We start from the raw sequence: 17,413 nt of genomic DNA on the forward strand, positions 1-17,413 counted from the left end.
AGGAAGCTGGTACTGTTTCTATGTGGTCTACACCTGAATTTGATACTTCATTTATGTCTCTGTGACCATGCTTGTGCCCTCACTAATTATCCAAAGATGGCTTTGACTTTCAAAATAGATATAGAAGTGCTCAGGTACCATTTGCTCTTGGATGACACTTGGCAGAATAAGGAAGTTGTGTTTGTGTGTTTCTGTGTGTAATAGAAGTAGATGTCACATTTCTAGCAGGATTAAAAATTGTATTCATCAAAATGTCTTTGGCACCACATTTTGAAATAGCTGTATGTATTACATAAATTATAGGATGTTCAGTGAAGATATAATTTACATCTTTGAGACTCACAGGGATTTCATTGTGAAGTGGATTGAACATCCTCTAAGCACATCTTATTTTTGAATCCTTTCTCTGTGTGTCTGTAATTTAGGGCACTTAAGAGTGGCTGAGGAACAGACAGTCATAGTTGGAAAACTGGGCGCATTACGAAGGGGGAGCAGATCAACGCCATTTATCATTGTGGGAACGCCAAAACTGAGTGGCTCTTTCTACATTCTGATATTAAATGAAGGGGCTTTTTAAGATGGGAACTTGACAGCTATCAGTAGACTGGATATTAGAGAAACTCCATTTTAGATTAGCCTGTGATTGTCAAAACTGACTTAACTTTGGTATGGTATCTGGTTTGTAAAAGTGAGTGCAACTAACTGTGGCCCCCATCTGCCCTATACTTTTAAAGCACCCTTATACCACTTTAAGAGTAATGGCTTCCCCCAAAGAATCCTAGGAATGGTGGTTTATTAAAGGTGCTGAGAGTCGTTAGAAGGCTCCTATTCTCAGAGTTACAATTGCCCGAATTTCCTGGGAGAATTGTTAAACCACTCTGGGAATTGTAGTTCTGTGAGGGGAATAGGAATCTGTGAGGGGAATTGTAGTTCTGTGAGGGGAATCGAACAACTCTCAGTGTCTTTAACAAACCACAATTCCTAGGATCCTTTGGGGGTTAAAGTGGTACAAGAGTGCTTTAAATGTATAGGGGAGATTGAGTATATAAGGTTTTCTTCTAGTCCTTGCTCAAAAGAACATTGGCCATGCTTCAGTGTATGTCAAAACTATAAATTTGATGGCACTCCTGGCATCAAAAAGGCTACATTCTGCTTCTACCTGGAATAATCGGGCAATAGACGATTGCCCAAACCTTCACCAATATCATTTTTGCTAGAAGTGAAAGTGTCACCAGACTCATAAATTATATTTTCTTCCATGATATTTGGGAAGGATGTTGGCCTTTGAACCTATTGGCTCTGATTATCCTCCTAGTTCCTTCATTTTTTCACTTCAATATCATGCTATTAAGGTGGGACGTGTAATACAAGGAGAGGACACATGTTTTAATTTTCTAGGGAAAACAAACTGACATGACTTGTATCTTCCAGAAGACAGTAATCAGTGGAAATCTATGCATTGGTTATGATGTGTTTCAATTCCAATAACAAACCTGATGTGTTGGATTAATTTTTCACAGATGCCTGTACAACTGTTTAATTAGAGCGTGCTGGCAAAGGCAGTTAATTCCTTCACCCAACTGTCTGTGCAAGGCCCCTCTGCTGCTTGGGAGGGAGAGGGCAATTGCTGGGTCAGCCTTCCCCTACCTGGTGCTATACAGATGCTTTGGACTACAACTCCCAGGGGCTGATGGGAGTTGTAGTCCAAAGCATCCAGAGGACATCAGGTTGGGGAAGGCTGCATTAGATTGCGACTTTTGGCTTGATTCACATCAAGCTTAAGGCCCCCCACAGCCTTGCCTAAGAACTTTTAACTGTGCTGTTAAACGAAACAAAGCAAAAGGGACAGAAATGAAATAGATAAAATGAAAAGCACAGTGACTCAGGTGAGCTGTTTCAGTAAGTGAGTGGATGTGACCAGTTGTGGCTTTCTAGGACTCTGGCACACATGAGCCTTATAAAAGGCTTCCCATTTAGAGAAAGTGGAATGTAAAGAATGAGCACTTGCTAGAGGAATGGGCTACTCATTATGATTGCTGTAGCACCATGGTGCATGGTGCTCTATGTAGTATAGGCCCCTGCCCTGAGGGGCTTGCAATCTAAAATTTGATACAGAGGAAACAATGAAGGAAGGGGGGGTAGTAAGCACTGCTATGGTGGACTTTGAAAAAGGCAATCACTGTGAGTTTCTACCCCTTAGACCAATGTATATGGGTTACATCAAAGTATTCTGCAATACCTTGTTATAATTACGCAATTGCTCTGACTTCTGCTATATTTGCACTCGTAATTATACTGGTAAGCCATATTCTTTGAAACTTTGTTGCCTTGATGTCCTAAAATCATATCTAGCTGCAGCTTTCAAGCATACAAACACAAGACAATGCAGATAATATTTGTATGATTCTGAAAATACGTCATACTAGACAGTCACTGATGTTATGAAGCAATGCAATTTATACTATCCAAGCTGCAATTATAAGCACATTCACTTGGAAATCAATCCCCTTAACCACAGTGGGGCTTACTTTCAAGTAAGTGTGATTAGGATTGTATTATAAATGGATATGCCAAACATGTAACATACACACACTGAAGGGTTGCTATTTTTTTTCTTTCAACATTTACCACCTTGCTATGTTGATTTGACTGTGATGTTCGCAACAGTTCTATTTAATGCAGATATGCAAAATCAGCAGTAATGTGACCTGCCACAGGCAGTATATCTTTATTTCCTTTTTTAATGAGGTACGCAGTAATATAAGCAACTTTGATGTTCATCTATCATTTATCATACGTATCCTTAGGACATTTGCAGTAGAACTTTCTCAATAGGAAAGAGAGAGAGAGAGAGAGAGAGAGAGAGAGAGAGAGAGAGATGCTAACACAGGGCTACCATTTTATTTGTGTAATCCTAAGCCTTTCCCTACAATATCTGGGTCTATTTGTTCTTTTGCACAGGTGCTAGCCTGTCCGTCTTCTGTGGAATGCAGGAGAACCTTGAGTGTGGACGATGGCATATTTCACAGTGGAAGGCGAGTAGGTGAATGAATCCCTGATGCTGTGGATGACATAAATAGGTCTTGTAATAGTGCTGCCAAAGTAGTTATGTGGACAGAGCTGGCATTTGGGTCTGTTGCAGGGGCTGGTCCCTATCTCTGCATCTCTATTATGTGGCCTGCTGCTGATGACTAGTATCTGTGTTAGGTACCAAACTACCAAACCATCTGAACATTTACCTGTGACTCAGGATAACACTTCATGCATCTGATAAACCTGATGCCATAATAAGCACATTAGCCTTTAAGGTCCCACAAAACTCTTTGCTGCTTTTGCTGCAAGAGACTAACGATGCCATCCCACTAGAAATTCAAACTTAACCCAGAAATCTTAACTGCATTTGGGATTGAACATTTACATAATCATCAAATTGTCTATTCTTCTTATGCCATGAACCCAAGGAGATAGATTGTGCCAGATGGTGTCACCAGACCCCTTGGGAAACTCCGCAAAGGATGTTTACAATTAGAGACCAATAAATTAAACTTTTGTATCATTTTAAACTATTTTTTTTTACAGCTCTTGTGAAGGATTAGCTAAAATTCTTCCTAAACCTATCGGAAGGGACTGTCTTCTAGACTCCCCAAAGTAAGGATTCCTAAATTATCTCATGTCCATTCAAGAAAACAAATGTTTGGTTTCCCAAAGTTTATTTAAACATAAATCAAAACAGATCGTTAGCTGAACAATGCTCATTCTTTTCCCAAGATCATGAGAAGCGAAAACAGGGAGTTGGGGCTGTTTCGTTCGTGGGAAAACACACTGCGGAAGCAAAAAACTTCTAGGGGTTTGCGCCAAATTCTCCCCTGCACTGCTGAGCAAACCAAAACCAGGAGCTAAAGGCTATTAAGTAGCATTTGCTGGGAGTGAGAAGATTGCTAGGCTGTCTCATAGTCTGTAATTGAGACATACCTGAAAGGGGCAGTGCTTTCCTTTAGAGGAACTCCTTATACTAGGGATGAGGAACCTATGGCCTCCTAGTTATGGTTCAACTCCAACTCCCATCAGCCACACCACAACCAGACAGGCCAATGGCCAAGGAAAATGGGTGCTGGAGTCCAGTAACATCTGGAGAACCATAGGTTCTCCACCCCAGTTTGAAAGCCATTATTGTAAAGCAATGGTGGGGAATATTTTTCTGACCAGGGCCTCATTCCCTTGTAGGCAAATATCCAGGGGCCTCATGCCAGTGATGTGTGGGGTCAGAGTCAAAACCTAGAAAACTAAGGCAAATGCTATCTTTGCACAGCAGGTTAGTTTTGATACACTTTCACACGCCACTCTCTGAACCCCATCCAGGCAACCAAGAGCCATTGTCAAGTTCAAGGACACATTCCAGACAGGCAAAAACAGCAAAGGAGCATAAAAAGTAGACCTGGTAAGTGGTGTGGGCTGGGGAGAAGCCCAAGGATCAGAAAGAGGGAACTAGAGGGCTGCATTTGGCTCTTGAGGTTTCCCACCCCTGCTACTTAAGAATCTCTGGCATCCAACATTTTAGTCTCCACAATTTATTTTATAAGCTCTTTGTCAATATCTGATTTTTGTCACAGGCCTTTGTTTCACATTCATTCAGACAACCAGGTTAAGATCAACTAAACATCTGGTTTAAAATATAAAAAATGAAAATGAAATTGTACAAAATGAGACATATTCTTTTTTTAAGTGTCAAACTTATGTTTTAAACCCCCCACGATTTTAAACCTTTTTCTTGCCTTGGCAGTTGAAAGCTATTATCAATTAGTCAGTATGAATTAAAGATATAGACTTTGCATTTAAAATTAGGGGTAAGAATATATTTTAATTTAAACCTAATAAGCCACTCTAACCTATAAGCCAGAAAACTTTTGCATGGGTGGTTGTGCAAAAGATAAGTTAAGAAACTGAAGGAAAGGTTTTCCATCAGCAATATTTGTCCTAGAGCACTAGGACAGAGAACTCAGGCCATCTTCCTAATGATGGTACAAAGGATTGGATCTGCATGTAGCAGATTGGACGGCTAATTCACGGTAGGACATTCTCAGCAGAGACTGCTATAGACATTGAATAACAAATTTCCCTAACGTGAAAAGGCATATCGAATGAAGTTTGCAGCAATACAGACAAACTTCATGACATGCCTATAAGTAAGAGACGACTTGATTTGCTGAGTGTATCTAACCAGGTGGCGCTACCTATTAAAAACTAAAGTGGTCTCCATCCTATACTTTACAACTCTACAGACAAATCCATCATGCTCTTTGACAGATAAATTAAATTGGATTAAAGCCATTCAAGGAGTGCAGATTGTATTCCCACTGGACTGTTACAAATCATGGAGATTTCCTTCCATTAGTTTTATTTCAGCTTCTCCCCACCCCGGCCATCCTACAATGGATGGATAAAGGCTAGCTACAAAACAGAAAGGAAAAATATTGCATGGCGGTAAACCCTGATGGAAAAACAAATCAGCACACATTTCTGAGGTTACAAAATTTTCCAGAGTAGATTTATTCAACACTTACTTACTATCTGTTAAAATTGGACAGCAAAATATACATTTTCTGCTAAATACTGATGCTAGCAGTTGCCCATGGGGCAACAGGAGATTTCTGGATCTGGGGATTAGAGGGCTCTAGCACACAATTTAGCACATACAAGTCTTGATTAAATTCTAACACTTATTGGACCCAGGAATTTAGAGGAGTCTGGCACTCACAAACTCATAACTATATATATATAGAGAGAGAGGGGTGGTGGTGGTGGAAACTGTTGTACGCTATGTTCCACTTTCAATATGGAATTATACATGGTGCAATTAATTAAGGGTGTGCCTGTATATATCTATATCAATATATCACAGATAGCTAACGTCATGCTCACCAGATGTTGTTGAACTACAAGTCCTATTATCCCTGTCCATTAGTCATCCTATCTGGGGATGACAGGACTTGTGGTCCCACAACATCTGGAGATGACATCTGGAGGTCATCATGTTGGCTACCACTGGTGTATAGATTTAGTGTGTGGTTGTGTCTTCCTTTTCATTGAATTTAAAGTATTTATCACTCTTTTCTAGACTTGCATGGATCCTGCCTTATTAAGATTTCTGAACACTTAGCTAAAGATTAAAGACAACAGTCTCAGCAGCTCTTTGGGGTTATGAGTACCAGCTCAAACCTTTCCTTCCAACTGTTTTTCTTATTGCAGCATGATTGCTAGTGAGAGATTTTGTCAACACGCATAGGTGGGAAAATGAGGCCACCAGCTTGTTAAACAAACAAGAAGGCCCTATGCCATTCCAGAGAGAGAGAGAGAGAGAAAGAGAGAACGGAGAGAACCACTGAGATGAGATTTCCCATTCCCTTATCTTTTGTATTGAGATATATCAAGGTTTTGAATCCCTGAAGGTAAATCTATACTATGTACAGTGGAAGCCAGAAACAGGAACATTTTACCCATACTGCCTACTAAGAGAACATAACTTTAAACACAAATCAAGATGTTGCACATCATTGCCCTTTGCTCAGTTAATAAACCACTACTTTTCATTATTTTTTTTTCATTTTTATTCATTCACATTGGTATCAAAAAACCCTATAATTTCAACTTCATCTACAATTCTGTCAGATTGGAATGATTGGATTTGTGCAGATGATGGGCAGTCTGAGACGTTTTTGAATTGTGCACAGGCCGCTGTATAAGAGTAGATCTTGACCTGTCCTGTACTATAGAATAGGAGCGAAGTAAATTGACTTCATATAGTGCAATTCTACATGCTACACTGAAGAAAATCTAACAGAATTCAAGTAAATGGGCATAGGGTTGTAACTGTTGAGAACATGTTGGAGGTGGAAGAGCAAGTATATGCAGGAAATATAGTCTAGTTTTTAAAAGTCATTAACATTTTAAAAGTCAGTTATCAATTAAATAAAAAGAAGAGCAGATAAAACTAAGTTGGTGCACCAATAAATCATAAATTACAAAGAAAGAAATCAAGCCAGCTTGACAGGTAAAGGTAAAGAGATCCCTGACCATTAGCTCCAGTCGTGGCTGACTCTGGAGGTGCGGTGCTCATCTCGCTTTACTGGCTGAGGGAGCCAGCGTACAGCTTCTGGGTCATGTGGCCAGCATGACTAAGCCGCTTCTGGCGAACCAGAGCAGCACACGGAAACGCCGTTTACCTTCCCGCCAGAGTGGTACCTATTTATCTACTTGCACTTTGACGTGCTTTCGAACTGCTAGGTTGGCAGGAGCAGGGACCGAGCAACGGGAGCTCACCCCGTCGCGGGGATTTAAACCGCCGACCTTCTGATCGGCAAGTCCTAGGCTCTCTGGTTTAACCCATAGCGCCAACCGCGTCCCTGGTGGAGATTAGCACCTCACAAATGGTCAGCTCTGCAAACTTTGGTACTTGGTGTTCAGCGGGCAGGGGGAGATATTTCCCAATGTGTGAAAACTTGGATGGGAAACAAAACAAACAAGAGGAATATTTCTGGAGAATTTAACATAGAAACTAATAGATCATATCAGTCAAAAATTTCAAGCCTGCATTTAAAATACTATTTTTAAAAAATCTCTCATGCCTCTTTGTAATATTCTTAGTTTGGTGTGGTTTAAATTATTCTTCTGGATGAAATTCAAGTTTCATCTGCCTTGGAAGTCTGTGATCGTCGGAGAACTATTGAGGTGGTGACAGCACCTGAGTTCAAGTAAAAGTTGACTCACTGGAAGCAGGGGAAAATTTTAAATAAACAGTGCTGACAACTCTTTCAATTTGATATTGTGATATTTGGTGTTTCCAGAGCTTGATGTTTTCCATATGCAGCTGTGTAGCAGCATTAGGCAGGATGTGATATTTCACAATTACTATTCTCCCTAGTAAAGTACTTCCAGGGATATTTAAAGTCTTGTCTTCCTATGACTGCATGCTACATTACAAGTGTGGACTTTAGTGATCTAAAGATTATCCAGTTTGGCTTGCCTGCATACCTAAACATTACTATATTGCTGCATACAATATTGCAGCTTGCATTTTGTGACTACTGCTAGTGCATGTAAAATGCTGAATGGCAAAACGTCTGTTTGTAAAGAATTGCCAGCATAAAGAAAGCATTAGGAATTTTTTCCTTTACATAACAGCACGATGTGTTCTGCTGAAGGGTGAAATATGATGAAATAAATGACTGGTGTCCTATACCTATATATAGGATGTGCAAGGTTTCTAATGTGCAAAATCTTATTTCAAAGAATGTTTAGGCAAGAACAAAATGCACATTTTGATTGTATGGACCATGGTATGCCCAGTGCTTAATTTGTCAACATTAAAAGCGGGAGAATCAACGTTTTCGAAAAGCCATATATCATATACTTGTGGTTCTCCAGTTGCAGAAACCCCAGCCAGCATGGGCTCTGGTCACAACTGATGGGTTCAGTGGTCCCACAACATCTGGAGGACTGCACGCCCCCACTGCTGCATTTCAGCTTGCCAGACTGAACAATACACCCTCTCCTCCACCTCTATACTGTTCTGCTGACCCATTCCCAAGCCCATAGGACCCACCTCCTAGGGGCTGAGCTCTCTTCACCCCCATAAAATATTTGAGGGGGCAGCCCCCCAAGTTGATAGGCATTGCCATTCAAATGGTGTGTGTGCAAATGGTGTGTGTGTGCAAATTGCCATTCAAATGGTGTGTGTGTGTGCGCGCGTGCGTGTGCAAATGGTGTGTGTGTGTCTCCATTGAATTGCCATTCAAATGGTGTGTGTGTGTGACCTGGAGACCCCCAATATTCAAGTTGGCACCCCGCCCAAGCCAATTTCAGGCGGTGCGCAGAGGGAAGAGAGGAGGTAAAGCCATGTTGTACAAGCAGAAGTCCTTTTGCTGGGCTTCTACTGGTGGGATTCATTAGATGAATCCTACCCAAGAGTTATTAACCAGCAAGGCTACCAAAGATGTGTAGAAAGATTTTCATGGTGCATTAGAACAAAAGGCACTGGTTCATACAGCAAACCATGGGTTGGAGCTGACATTTGGAGACCCAAATTTGTTCAGATATTTGCACATTAGGCACAGCAGATACATTCATTTAAAATGCAGTAAGGAATGTGGTTATTTTATATTTAATTATACTGTGCTGCTCATGCCTCATATCATCCAGCCATTATAGAAGAGTTACTCCCTCCAGTAGCAAATTCAGGTGGTGAATGCCAACAGAAGTGGAGTCAAGAAGGGAGTCACTGAAAAAGTGGATGGTATCAACATGGGTGGGGAGCCCCAAGGTTTACAGATGCAAAATACAAAACAATGAAAGTGCCCCACAAACATCCCAGTGGGGATTGAGCATGTTCCGTAGCTAAGGCTTTGAGTGTCAATTGGAAAAGGGAAATGAAAATGGCAGAAGTAGAATGCCTGGATTGGGTTCCTTGCAGCTTAGGCCTGAACAAGAGCCCTATGGCTAGGAGGTGAGAATACATTTTAGTATTTTGTTGTGGGTCCCACTTGTTACTTGTTAACTATGTTCAATCTATTAACGCTTAGCTGGTCAGTTCTCAGTGCACCTGATGGATGACATATTTCATTCTAAGGACAAACAGTATTCTAGTCTAATGTCAGTGAGGTGTTCTTACGTAGCCATGATTACAAGATTTCTTGACCTTCCCTACCTATTCTTAAAACACTTTTTAAAAACCAAAAATGTAGCAAAACCTGAACCTGCTTCATCATCACTCCTAATATCACCAGCTGGAGTCCTTTGCTTCCTTTAACATCACTCCAGAGATATCTGGAGGGCTGCTTGAAGGAATGTCAATTCATTCCTTTCAGAAGAAAAAGTGTCCACTTGTGTACAGTTGAGCAACCTGAAACACACCTGGCAGATGTTTTCCAGGGGAAAAAATGCCTTGCAGCTGTAAAGCAGTGTGATGGCTCCCAGATTCATCATTCCCCACTTCTTTTCACATAACAATGATTTCTATGACCTTTTGGTCTGCGCCCTCCATCAAGAATTCAAAGAGGCACTAACAGTTATAAGCCACACTTACTCCTGCACATGCTGGAAGAATCTGGCTACTCTGTTCCTATGATGACTTGCAACAGCCTTCCCCACCTGGAGCTCTCCAGATTCTTTGGACTATAACTCCCATCATCCCTGACCATTGGCCATGCTGGCTGGAGCTGATGGGAGTTATAGTCAAAACAGCTTGCTAGTACTAGGTTGGAGATGGCTCCCTTATAAACCTTTCCAGGACTGCCCTCCAGCAGCAATGTTATTCTGTTATTTCCACTGGCTTCTTTTCCATCTCCTTCATGAGGCCCCATTAGCACTTTGCTATTGTAATCCCACTTTAAACAGGCCTTACTCAGCACTAGAATCTGTGTTAAAGGTAAAGGAACCCCTGTCCGTACGGGCCAGTCTTGCCAGACTCTAGGGTTGTGCGCTCATCTCACTCTATAGGCCGGGAGCCAGCGCTGTCCGCAGACACTTCCGGGTCACGTGGCCAGCGTGACAAGCTGCATCTGGCGAGCCAGCGCAGCACATGGAACGCCGTTTACCTTCCTGCTGGTAAGCAGTCCCTATTTATCTACTTGCACCCGGAGGTGCTTTCGAACTGCTAGGTTGGCAGGCGCTGGGACCGAACGACGGGAGCACACCCCGCTGCGGGGATTCGAACCGCCGACCATGCGATCAGCAAGTCCTAGGCGCTGAGGTTTTACCCACAGCGCCACCCGCGTCCCTAGAATCTGTGTTATCGTGTAGCATTACAACACTTTGATGCATGGAAATTCTCCTCCATGCAGTAACAGATTGCATTTCCAATGAAATTCCTGAATTTCTGCTCATAAAGCAAAGGCACAAATGACGTTACCAGTCAGTAGGCCATTTTTCTATATTGCCTACAACCGATCAATTTGGCAAGGATAGATGTAAGGAGGGGAGATGGTGCCCAGACAGGCAACTGGAGTTGTCCAACCAATATTCCTACATCATATGTGTGGCATCTAAGGTGTAATCAACTTTGATCACCATTTTAGGCACCGGAAAGGAGGAACACACACCAGAATCATTCCATATGCTTTCTATGCAGAAAGCTCCTTGTTCAGTTCCCAACATCTTGTCTGAAACCCTGAAGAGTGATTGCCAGAATGCCAGCCATTGTAGGCAACGCTTGAGCTCAATGTTTGGTGTGATGCAGCTTCCTATGATACTAGCCAAGTAGGCCATCAGTGCTGTCAGCAGAAGAGGGCTTTGTAAGTGCAGCAACATCTGAGCAGCCATCTGCAAAACTGGCTAGTGTCTGAACTGGAGCCTCAGTCTTTGCAACTTCCTGGCCCAGCCTTCCCCAACCCAGTCTCCTCCACATTCTTTGGAGTACACCCCCATCATCCCTGACCATTTGCCATGCTGGAGGGCACCAGGTTAGGGAAGGCTGCTCTAGCAAATCTTTACATTCGATTAGGCAGCTCTCATTGTTCCATGTGCCAAGATTCCGCCTGACTCCATCTCTCCTCCTACTTAACTGAGCCTCTCACTTTATCCCAGTCTTCACACATCTGCCTTCTTTGCCGAGCTCCTGAGCAGTCTTATCTCTCCAAAGGGGCTATTACATCTTGGCTGTGATGTGCCTCTAAAGCTCAGACCAAAACCACACTACCAGCTGTTATTATGCCCAAGTTAGCTCTTACTGTCAGCTAATTGCCATTCTATCAAGTAGGACATTTTCCATTTAGATACAATTAGGTGCCATTCTCCAAGGCTGTTTTGTTGATGCCTCCCTGTAGTGACATAGAGAACAGGATCCCCAGCTTCCATGAAAATGCCATGAGTAGATCATTTGGGTGGGGGGTGAGGTGGGATAAACAAATGCATTAATTTTTATACTTACATGGTTGTCACCTGACTATATATCCCAGATATTAGTAGTAAATGTCTAGTAAATGTCATTTGCTATTGTGGGGAACCCCTTACTCCCCACTACTTACTTACTTACTTACTACGGAGGGATGTCTCATACATTAGTTTGTGTCCTTAGCTATGACCTGTTACTTAGCTATGACCTGTTTTACTTTACCCTTTATAACCACTGACGCCGCACATCTTAATATCATATATTTTCTATCTCCTATCTCATTTTAAGTACCAGTTGCTAAGGATAAGAATAAGACAAAACAGAGATGCAAATATAGAGGGGAAAACAAAGGAGGCTATATTTTATTTAGATGATTTATTAATATAAGCAGATGGTGATGGGTCCTTAATAAATGAGATAAGTTAACACTATAAATTTACTATTACTTTCAGATGAAGCTATGTGAGCTTTATTTCCTCCCTCTATTTAAACCTAAAGCCAGTTCCCCTATATCAATTCTCCTATATCCTACTTGGGGCAGTTAACGCTTATCAAGTGGGCACCAATGACTAGTAGTCTTCAGTCAGGTCCACACTTCCCCACCTCTGGAGTCTCTCAGGACTTCTGCCGCTGTCACCCCCCCCCCCCGGTCCCACAACCACTGTTGACTCAGGTCCTCAGCAATCCTGCTTAAATTTGGTTGTTGAAGACTCCTCAAGGTTGCCGCTGGAGTTGAAAGTTCTTCCTGGCAAACCTGCTCAGCACTAGCTAGTGATAGCAATCATTGGCTCTTCTCAGACTTCCTAAGTCTCTCTGAACCAAGCCTTGTCCCTTGACACACACTGCCTAACACTAATTTCCAGGTCCTCCTTCAGCTGCTGAGGGAACCCAGTCAGATGGGCGGCTTATAAATAATAAAATTATTATTATTATTATTATTATTATTATTATTATTATTATTCAACTGACCAACAGCCACTCTCAGCAATTTTCCACCTTGACTGGAACCTGGCTCTTCAGTTCTCTCCAGCCAGGGCCAACTTAGCCAATCATTTCAATTTAGGTCGAATTCTGCCACCTTGCCGGCCTATAAGCATTGCCCAATAGGATGAGGCAGAATGTAAACTAACAATGATAATTTGCAGATGCTGCCACTTTCTTGACTACCAATCTTACAGAGGCTGTGAGAGACAGCAACAGTAGCAGAGGAAGACCTGACCTATGAAGACCTAACATCTGGCTGTTCTAGCAAACCAGTTCCAGACTGCAGAGTAGCAGCTGGAGCACTGGAGGGAGAGAACTTTGCCCTGCCATAGTAACTGTTGTCCTGCTATATATAATGCCAGCTGCCACAAGAGCTTCATTTAGTAGGTGGGGTATAAGCATGCCAAATGAATGAATTCAAAACTCTTCAGGCAAGCTCCCTTCTTGACTTTCCCCATTGGGTTCTTTTTCCTGCTACAGCAACACACTGCAAACATACATAGGTTTCCTAAACATGGTCAAATTCACTGGTGTTCTTAATATAAGCTGGTTGTTACAGTGGACTATTTCAGCTTATTGGCAAATGATATGGTTGACCACCAGAACAAAAGCCACTGATCCACAATGAGGCACTGATGAGGAAATTTACTCATGTATATACGTAAATATAATTCATTTCCAGGCTGTTTTGTGCACTTTGACTGGCATGACACCCCTGAAGTGCTGTGTGCAAATAAAACTATTTATTTAGGCTTTTATCTTAACCATGCATTTATCTGTGATTTAAGTGCATGTAATCAGTCAAGAACTGCAAAGCAAAATATCCCAATGGGAAATGTAGGCTCTACCCTTCATTTAATCAATATGCCCTTCTAGTGAAATTATTGATTGGAATGTTAGCACAATTCCTTCCAGTTTTCTCCTCTTACCTTTCTAAACAGCTTGGGGGCAGGGATGAGGGGGTGGAGAAGAAAGTCTTCCAGTTTGACTTGAAGATCTACCTATTTGCATTGTAAGGAGCAAATTCCAACCAATTTCCCTTCTAATATAGAGACTCTATGTGAGACACGGTACAATTAAGTATAAAGTACTGTCTCTCTACAGTTGTGTCACATTGTAAGTACTTTTCAGACATTAATTTGAGGGTTATTTTATTCTATTTATTTATTTATTGAAGGAGGGAAATACAGAACACTTAATCAGAAAAAAATTCTAAGCAGTGTACATAATAAAATAATTATCTATAAAACCATTTTTTTAAAAAAAGGGGGGGACCAAATATAAATTTTTAAATTATCAAGAAAACGCATATTTTGGCTGCATAGACACCATCCACTTAAAGCACATGGCTTTCCCCCAAAGAATCCTGAAAACTTTTAGAAGAAGAAGAAGAGTTTGAATTTGATATCCCGCTTTATCACTACCCTAAGGAGTCTCAAAGTGGCTAACATTCTCCTTTCCCTTTCTCCCCCACAACAAACACTCTGTGAGGTGAGTGGGGCTGAGAGACTTCAGAGAAGTGTGACTGGCCCAAGGTCACCCAGCAGCTGCATGTGGAGGAGTGGAGACGCGAACCCGGTTCCCCAGATTACGAATCTACCGCTCTTAACCACTACACCACACTGGCTCTCCTTTATTTACCCCTCTCAGTTCCCAGCACACTTAAAAAAAAACAAACCTACTGTTCCCATGATTCTTTTGTACACAACAACAAAAACTTTGTACAAGTATACATAACTAAATTATGTCTGTATAGTCCTTGCAGAAATAATAAAAAGTATTCAGTAGGCATCTATATAGTGAGGTTGCCTGCCTAATGTTAATGAACACATGATGGGGGAAATGGCATTGTGGTGGCAGGCTGCCTCTCTGACCTATACATGGTCATTAGAGGCCCATCTACTTTAAAAAGGCGGGGGAGCCTGCAAGTCAGAACTGCTTCTCAACGCTGAGTGGCAAGAGTCAATAGTTCTTAAAGGAGCCCACTGCCCTGCTGGTCTGTCGGGCCCTCTTAAAAAGAAATAAATAAAATCCCTTCTTGCTCAGTGCTGAGTGATGCACCAAGCAGCTGCTGTGGTAGGCAAATGAGTCTCCTTAATCCCTCCCTGTAGCAGAACGGTGCTACTTTAGAGACATTGGGGAGATTGAAATGGCAGCTCCCACACTCTCGACAAATGCCTGCAGCATTTCTCAGTTCTGGGGCTACAGCAGCCCACCTGACTTTGCCACCTGGGAAATCAGGGGCAGGTCCCACTTACACAAGGGGGCTCAAAATTCATGGCAGAGCCCTCTCAAACTTGCACCCAGTTTTGACTGTTAAGCACCAACTTATTCCAGGGGTAGCTGCAGAATCCTATTCCACCCCCCCCCCCCCAATTCTTCTGTTCAGGTAAATAAACTTACACAAGCATTTTGGACCAGAAGCATAAAAACACAAAAAGGAAAGGCATGTGTCTACCACAACGCTGACCAGAATTTCTTACAGAACATCTTATTGTAATGTTATATTTTGCTGTCAAATGTTATATTAGACGCAAGTTTGGTATTTGTCCAAATTTGGTGGGTGGTTAAAAGGCTACCTTTTAAACCTGTCAGTGACCTTTTGGCTTCCCATACCCTCTGTGTGAACAGATGGCTGGACAATCATTTACCTGTGATTTCTCTAGGGGCAAAGCTGTAACGTTATTGGAAAATTATTTAAAGCTAGCAGAAACATAAATTACAGGTGTCTGTAGTTCCTAAGCACCTCACCCAAAATGCAGTGTTTTATATCTATCAATTGTATGAACCTAAGCTAATTTTGTGTGAACACACTCTAGTAGGTAATATTAATTTTAATATGGTTATTGCCATTATATGCTTAAGTTTAAAATAAGGGTGTGTTTTTTCACTATTCCTCTTTACTCTAATTTGATTGTGTAACAATAGAGTTAAAAAATGACACAATCCTTAACAATTTCATATCCCTTGTCTGATTCCCTGCCTTACCTGTCTCATTATACACCTGATGTTCTCTACCCACAGTATTTCCCTTAAAAACCTTAAGAACACGCAGATATAAAGGCAACCAATGAAGAATTCCAAGAGATGCTAATAGTCTCTTTCAGCTCAACAGAAATCAGAAAAGATTGCATCAGTTGGCATTGCTTATTATTCCCGTCTCAAGGAACAGCTGCTTTTTCCTCGCAACTGGCAGTCTGCCAAGATAGGGGGAGGAACAGCCAGATGAGACAGAACTGTCAATAATTTTATGGAAGCTGGTCTTAATAAAGTAATTGGGATGGGAAATAATTGAATTAGGTCTTACAAACAGTGTGAAATAATCTGGATTGCTAATGAGCTGCACACATCAGGAAAAAATTGTATTTTGAATGGATCAATTGAATCAAACACATTGCAGGGATTTTTGAGGGAAGGCTAGGACTGGCTGTTAATCTCCGTTTCATGCTCCATGTGCAAAACAGGGCAGTCCAATTCCTCCTGGTACCTTTGTCTACTTAAATGCTGTGGCTGATCTTAAATGCAGCACTTATATTGGCTGGCTAGGTACCTCTGGTTTCTCCCAGCCTCAGTGAAGAAATAAATATACAGAGATCTGGGAATCAGATGCACAACATACAGAATTGTCCAAGATATATCTGTGGATGTGTTTGTTTGTCTTAATACACTGCAGCTAGTTTGTATACATATCTGAGTTGTGGATTTCCTTTTTATAGATATATACATAACAGCCACATGCTCAGAGTGCGATATCTAATGTGACTACTGCACACATATGTGTATGACTGAAATTTCACAATCTCTCGACTATTTTTGGAAGAGCGGTAAACAAAGCTATTCTATAACAGGGGCACTGGAAATATCACAGCTAACTGGTGGAGCTCAATATTTGCATGCAAAATGTTCTGGTTGAAGGATTAGGCAACAGGGACCTAGAAAGATGCTGACCTGAGGCTCTGCTCCTGCTAGCCAGAGTTGATAATGTTGGACTGGATCTCTTTATTTGTAATAATCATAATCCGCCCTTCACCAAATGATCCCAGGGCAGGGAAGCATGACATCATTGAAACAAAATGCAGTCAAATCAAAATCATGCACACTTTGTAAAGCTGAAATCTTGGTTAAAATACACAAAATCATATGCAGGGCCAGTGGGCCAGTGATCTAAAACAGAATAAGTGAGCTTCATATGGCCAGCATGGATGGAAAAGTATTTGAAGGAATGTGACGGTATTTGTGCGGAAGCGTTTTGATTTCCTTCTTAAGAACTGGGGCTAGGTGCATGGCATGGGATAGCAAGGTTAGTATGATAATTGCTTGTTATTCTGGAATAACAGAGTAATTATCCTAACAAACTCCTGCCTGACTTGTCAGCATATAAATTAAAGCTTCCTGCAAGCAACAGCTTCTTTTTTAATGAATAGCACAGAATAACCATATTGCTTCACACTACTACTACTACTACTACTACTACTACTACACACACACACACACACACACCACACATCCCATCTCATTTTCACTTTTATCTAGAAAACTCTCTTG

Source organism: Podarcis filfolensis (genome assembly GCF_964270895.1).
Source record: "Podarcis filfolensis genome assembly, chromosome: 5".
NCBI lineage: Eukaryota > Metazoa > Chordata > Lepidosauria > Squamata > Lacertidae > Podarcis > Podarcis filfolensis.